This window comes from Pinus tabuliformis, chromosome 6 (assembly GCF_031772625.1).
Source record: "Pinus tabuliformis cultivar Carrire ecotype Pingquan chromosome 6, CPIR1, whole genome shotgun sequence".
Classification (NCBI taxonomy): Eukaryota; Viridiplantae; Streptophyta; class Pinopsida; order Pinales; family Pinaceae; genus Pinus; species Pinus tabuliformis.
In genome coordinates, this window is record NC_142292.1 from 1,197,413,309 (window position 1) to 1,197,420,350 (window position 7,042).

Sequence of the window (7,042 nt, forward strand, 5' to 3'; positions counted from 1 at the left end):
TGGTTTATCTCATGTGCAATGTAGAATAGATTTTCCAATTTATCAAAGACACTCTGTCCTGATGGAGGCCCTGTATCTTATGAAGTACTTGAGGAGGTTGTGATTTGGTTGGCAGCAAAATTATTCACTTTGTTGGCATAAAGGTCATGTGACAGCAGTCTTCCAACACTGGTTAATAAACTTGGTAGCCCTCTGCTATGTAATGCCATGATCTTTGTCTGGAACTCATCCACCTCTGTTTGCATTTCTTGGCATTTTCTGTCCAATGCCTGCACAAAATTCCTAAGGGTTAACACCTTTTTTATTAGCAAAATAGTTTCAGTCCTGTTACTGATTCCTAATGCTGCCAGCTGCCCTTTGGTGTGAGTATTCAAAAATTGGATCATTCTATTTGCTCGCTCAGACATATTTCTTAAAGATGCTCTAGCCTTTTGGTTTTCAAACTGAGCCAAGTTTATCAAATCCATTTGCTCATGAATGGTTTCAATGGATTGCCATTGGTCTGTAAGGGACTGGCCAATTTTGTCCCACAAAATTTTCTTGATATCTGCTAGAGTCCTATCAAAAGTGAGCTCTTTCTCCAGCTCCTTTATTCTTCTTTCCAAGGCTTTGACTTCTCTTGTCTTCTCAACTACATCCTACTTTTATTTGTCATATTTTCCCTCAATTGTAGCTAGCTTTTCCTTGGTTTCTTTCAATTCTGTCATTTGCAATTCCAAAGCTTCTATTTCCTTCATCATATTGTCCATTTTTAAGCTGGTGCCTTGCTCTATAGGTGCTAAAGTGGTGGCTGAAATTGGTGCTGAGCTTGAAACACCTGCTCCTGATGTTGTAACAGTGGGAGGGACTGTTGTGGTGGCTGTGGGAGGAACAAATGTAAGAATCTGAGCTATTTGAATTGGCTGAGGAGCCAACTCTCCCTGTCTTCCCTGTAATGATGCCTCTAGGGCACTCTCTGTCTCTATCAACCTTTTATGTAAGGTTGTAAGCAAAGCTACCACATCCTGCTCCTCTTTTTGTTGTGCCAGATGTGTAGCTTGAGGATGCAATGTGGGTGACAACCTGATTTGTCTTCTTAGGGTAGCTATGTCTTCATCCTTCTTTTTTATCAAAGCTTGTACACCCTTGGGATCAGAGGGATCATGTCCCAGCTCTATGATAATCTCCTCCAAGGACTTGATTCTATTGTCCTTGGCCTGTGACGAAGCTTTCTCCAACTCAAGTTGGGTAGCAGTGTTGTGCAAAGTGTTTTGCAATCTATGGGCTAACAATGTTTTATCTGCTAGAGTAGCATATACCATCTCCCCAGTCTGCTTGTGCAATTCAATCTGGTCCATCGGATGGATATCCTTGGAAAACACTTCCAGATTAGTTCTAGTGTAATCAGCAGCTGATTGGGATTATTGAGTTGTAGGTTTGAAGTGAGCGAGGGTCATTCTTCCTTCCTGGATGTCATAGGCCGCCATTAGCCTTTGCTAATTGGTAGGGGCCATCCTTATTAGCTGGTTGTACAACTGTAGTCTTACTGGTTCATTCCTGGCCTTGATATCAGTAAATTCTTTTTTAATATCAGAGGGTTGTCTGCCATGTTGCCTTGTGGATGTTACTTCCACTCCCTGCTGTCTCTCTTGCTCCTGATGAAAAGAGCTGGCCGATGTCTCCATGCCTGTGGGAATTTGCTGTTCTGTGGGCCCCTCTGGCATTTCTTCCTCTGAAAAAGGATTCAACCTCTATCTCTTTTCTCCTTGTTGATCTGTAGATGTCCCTGGAGGGGTCTCTTCCTGCCTATCTCTCTTCTTCGCTCTTTCCTCATTTAGAGGTGTCTGCAATACTGGAATTTCTGTCACATTTGTTTGTGTAGAAGGGTCTTGCCCTTGGCTTTGTTCATCTGTAGAAACTGGCTGATCTGCCATTGTTTCTTGTTGTCCCAAATTGTCCACTTGTTCTTCTGAATGCTGCATCTCTTTTCCTTTATTTGTTGCTGCAGGTGAGGTACTTCCTTGGGCAGGTTGCTGGTGGGCCATGGCAGAAAAGGTGCCTTCTCCAATGTACCGAGGAGCTGTAAAAAACACCTGTCCACAAGATTCCAAGTCAACAGATTTTTCCAGATTCTTGATTTCTTTTTCTGTTATTTCTTCTTTAGTGAATTCTTCAACTAGAGTGCCCTTTACCCACCCTTGTTGATTAGAAAATTGATCAATTTGAGGGATAGTGCAGTGTTCATATGCTGCAAGCCTGTATTTGATTCTTCTAACGCTTATAAAGTGATTGGGGTCATATGGTGCCCAATAAAAGCTTATTTTTAGGTTGAGTTTCTCCCCTAGAATCTGGTCAGCATCCTTCCATGCTTCTTCCCTCTTATTAAAAATAAAGGGACCCAATTGATTTTTGAATTTTAGCTGTGCCATTTTGCTTTTGCCAAAAAATGCACCATATCCACATTACCAAATTGCCGAAAGTATTCTAAGGCAAATAGTCTCATGGGGACATATTTGGGCAGTCGGTAGGGATTTAATTCACAGCCATAGACCCTGATTATGGTGTGGTTTTGGTAGAAATACTAGTCACCGATGTTGTAGCTTTTGGAAAGCTGTAGAATCTTCCGCATATCATCAGTGAGTCTAGGGGGAGGATTTGTTGACAACAAGCAGGTAGCTGGATAGATAAACAGGTCAATGAACTCACAGTATGTGTATGGGGAGTAACTAATATGATGGAATACTGATGACCAAAATATGACTGACCTCCTCTCCCCTCTTGCATCCAATTTTTTGAGGACAACTGGGAAACTCTCAGACTGATAATACAGCAGCAAATGATAGATGTATGAGGTGTATTTGAATACCCTTTCCCTTTCTAGGCTCATGAATTGCTCATGAATCTTATCAGCAATGAAGGTGGCATAATCATACTGGACAACAGGGGGATGTCCTGGAGTGAAGATAGACATCAAGGCCAATATAGTACTGTCTACAATCTCACTTGTTCTGGATCCCAGGATGTAGGAGATCATATCTATAATCATTTTTCCTTCCTCAGTAAATGCAACATGGAGATAAGGAATTTTAAATATGGAGTAACAGTCTGGGGGCATAAACAACTTAGCAATTAGGTCAATCTCTGCAGGGGGTAATTTTGATGCTTGATCTATCAGATTCTTCATAGAAAGGGGGACCAATGGCTGAGTTGGTTTGAATTGCAACATCTCATTGATAGACTGAGGAGTAATGTAGAAGACGATTTTACCAGCAGGGCTCATCACTACCCTATGAACAAGATCATAATTAGAACAGCAGTGATGGATGAGATCAGGAAAAACATTTACTGAGGGCAAATAGTACATGGGCATGTTGGACTCCCATATTCTTAATGGATCAGTCTTGCTTCTGAACTTACTCCTTATCTCACAAAAGGCTTGAAGATGAGGCTTCACTCCTTCCATATCGTCGATTTGATAATCTCTATCTGCCAGTGGAAGCCATTCTAGCTATCTATGGGGTGCATTTAGTGGAGCAACGTTAAGGGAAACTGGGACCTCCATGTTTTGAAAATGATTGCAGTTGGGTTAGGCATGTATTTCAGCAGAAAACAGAGTTGTGATAATGGTTTTCTGGGTAAGGAACTCACAGTTTCAAGTTCTGTGCAGAGCTGTTTTTGAGGAGTAAAACTTAAAGAAATGAAGATTGTGTAAGGCTCTGCAATTGGTACACTGGAAAGGGGAAAAATAAAGGGCTTTAGCAACCTACACTTAGTGATTCTGCGGGTGAATTGGAGCTGCAATTTGAGCTGGCAATGGCAGTTTTATCAGGGGGGCAAAGATGCCAGTTTTTGGCCGCAAATGAAGTTACGTGAGGCAGAGAAGAAAAGGTTGCAGGTGCCAATATGTTTTAATGTGGATTTTCAGGTGTATTTGGGTAATTTTGCAGAGAAATCATGAAAAACAGGGTTACTGGTGCTTTTCGGGTAAATACCTGTTCACTTGGAGAAATGCTGTGGTGAATGGCCGCGGGCGGAGGCCAAACAGGTCGGGTTGCAGGTCGAGTAGGTTTTGGCGACTGTCAGGCACGTCGAATGCGCACTGGTCGTAAGTGGCATGCAAAAGTTTGCAACATTCGTTTGCATAAAAAACAAACGAAAACAACATTTTTGCCCTTTTTAACACAAATTTGGGCTTTTGTGGCATTTTGGCGATTTTTTGATATGACGTCAGCATGATGTCATCGGCGGGTCTCGGGTATGGCAGGGTGACGTGGCACTTGACTGGGCCGACGACGTGGCACAGGACATGGTGGCAGGGTAGGGACGGAGGCAGATGCAGTGGCAATGACACGGGGCGACAGTGGGTTGACGCAAGAGTGACGTAAGAGGCGACGTGGCACTGACGTCGGGGGTGGAGAGACAGAAGGCGGTTTGTGGTTTTATCGGACCGCTTTCTATATGGAAGCAATATTTGTCAGAGGGAATTTGATACAATAAAAGGTGGACACCTGTCTTCTGTACGACGGCAAAACCGCCATGCTATCGGACGATAATTGTCGAATGACGGGGCGGCTCCGAAATTGCCAAGAGCCATCAGATCTGGGAGGGTGGATTGGAGGGATGACGGAGCGTGGAGCTGACGACAGGTTTGTGCGCAGGGCCCGTTGAATATTTTATCATTTATTTATGTGGCAGGGCGGTCAAAACTTTGGATTTGTGGGTTATGCGTTGGTGGTGTTTAATGTTTAAATAAACATTTGAACACCCAATATTAACAAAGAGTGCAAAAAGGGTAGAATAGTAGGGTTTAAGGGCAAAGAGGAGTGGTTATTAATTTAGCCAGAGGCTAAATTAACTCCGGGTGAGGACGTGGAAGGGTTAATAGTAATCCCGGATGGACTATTATTCCCCTAAACTATATTTATATGGCTATACTGCCATGCGGTGGGATATTTAATACATTTTTGGATTTTATATAGTTTTTTGTAGCATAGGGACGGGGAAGTGGTTTCAGGGAGCTATATAATAGAATTAGGGGTTAATATGAGTTTATGGATTGAAACTGAATGGACGAATGCTAAGTCCATAGTATGAAAACTTGGAGATATGAAGATGAAAGGAGTATAGAATGATTTTTACACATGAAATGTGGCTTCTTTTCATTGAAGAAATTCAAAGCTTGACTTAGTATTTTTACAAAAATGAAGTGATAACAGGACTGGTTGGGCAGATCCCAAGGTCCTTGAGGGGTGTTAGTAAGAAAATTTGAGGGGGGGGGGGTGAAAGGGAGTTAGACATGCTTCCATAATTTTGCCATCAAACAACTGCTTTGGCATTTCTTTCATTGATGAGACAAGCTGTAATTGACAATACATCAGATGATCAAAACCTTGCTTTCTACAACCTCAAACTACCTACCCAGCCTAATACACCTAAAATTTTTTCTTCCTTTTGAATTGGTGCACTTAGACTTGCAGACCCTGATTATCCTCTTTTCTTTTGACTGCCCTCCTATCTAAATCTACCCTTATCTCTTCCAAGGGTCCATATTAAGCAGTTGGGCTCCTTAATTTCTCTACATAGCTACTCATCTGCCAATCTTGAACTGTTTGGACAGATATTCATTCTCTAGTCTAGAACAAGCAATTTAAACCATGGCATGGTCTAGATTGAACTGTTGGGCCATCCATCAAACAAGCAGTCGCATTTGAACTAGCCACTTTCCTGGTCTTTCTTTGGGGTTCACTTTTATCATTTTTTCTGACCAATTTACTCTTGTTGCCCTTTGATAATTCTTTTAGGGCATACCCTCTTCACATTGTTTAACTTTTCACTAATGCCTTTTTTACAAAATATGGAACCTTTGCAGCATGAAAATATGAACATATTTGGCACTTCCACTGTCAATCATGAAAAATGAAACCTATTGGTATAGGAACCTAACAGTGGCTCCACTTGGGGATGGCTTTTCCAAATGAAAAGTCAAGAACAACAGGTCAGATTGCCTTGTTTTTAATTCTTGCTACAGTCTGAACCTTCCTTCTGTTCAAGACCATTGATCTGAATCCTTGTAACTTGTATGAAGTACCCTTTGAGCTGCTCTGCTTGTGAAATTACAGCTCTGTATTTGCTGGTTTCTCTGAGTATTCATCATCATTTTTAGCCTTCACAAGTGCTTTTCTTGGTTTCTTATGATAGAGCCAGAATATATATCAAAAAATGGTGCAGTTCCCTGTTTTTCTTCAAAATTTGCTGCCTTTAGTTCCTTATCTAACCGCTGTAAATAAAAATGCTGGAATTACAGATATTTATGTACAATATACAGTGGTGTCATGCTGATTGCATGGAATCAAAGTAGTGCTTGAGCATTCGCCCATTGACTGGGCCTTCTTCAGTATTTGAGCCATCCAAACTCTTCAGAAAATATGTGTTATTACCTTGTACAGCATGAATGACATAAGGTCCTTTCCACAAAAAATCAAATTTGCCATGTTTCCCTTTTTCTTCTCTCCTAGAATCCCATCTCAACACTTTGTTTCCTATGAAGAAATCTTCAGCTTTGGTTCTTTTGTCAAACATCCTTTTCAGCTTCTCTTGCAGTACTTGGGTTCTATGATACACTTCCTCTCTTGTTTGCTGCAAGTGAATGGTCTGATTGATCCTTCTTTGAATATCATTAGGCTCTGCTTGTATTTCTTGCAGCAACTTGATTACAGGGATTCCCACAGATGAAGGGAATCTTGCCTCCATTCCATAAACTAGTTCATATGGACTTGTACCAATGGATCTTTTAGTGGTCAATCTGTCTGCCCACAGTGCATTTACCAGCTTCTTGTGCCAATTCTTTTTGTTCTCCTCCAAGACCTTTTTGATGATGTTGATGAGGCTTTTGTTGGAGGACTCAGCTAGGCCATTGCCTTGAGGGTAATAGGCTGTGGAATGGCCTAAGGTAATATGGTACTTATGGCAAAAGTTGATCATTATTTTGGATTTGAAAGCAGCAGCATTGTCTGTAATGATCTTTTCTGGATAGCCAAACCTTGACAAGATGTTGGTTTCTAAA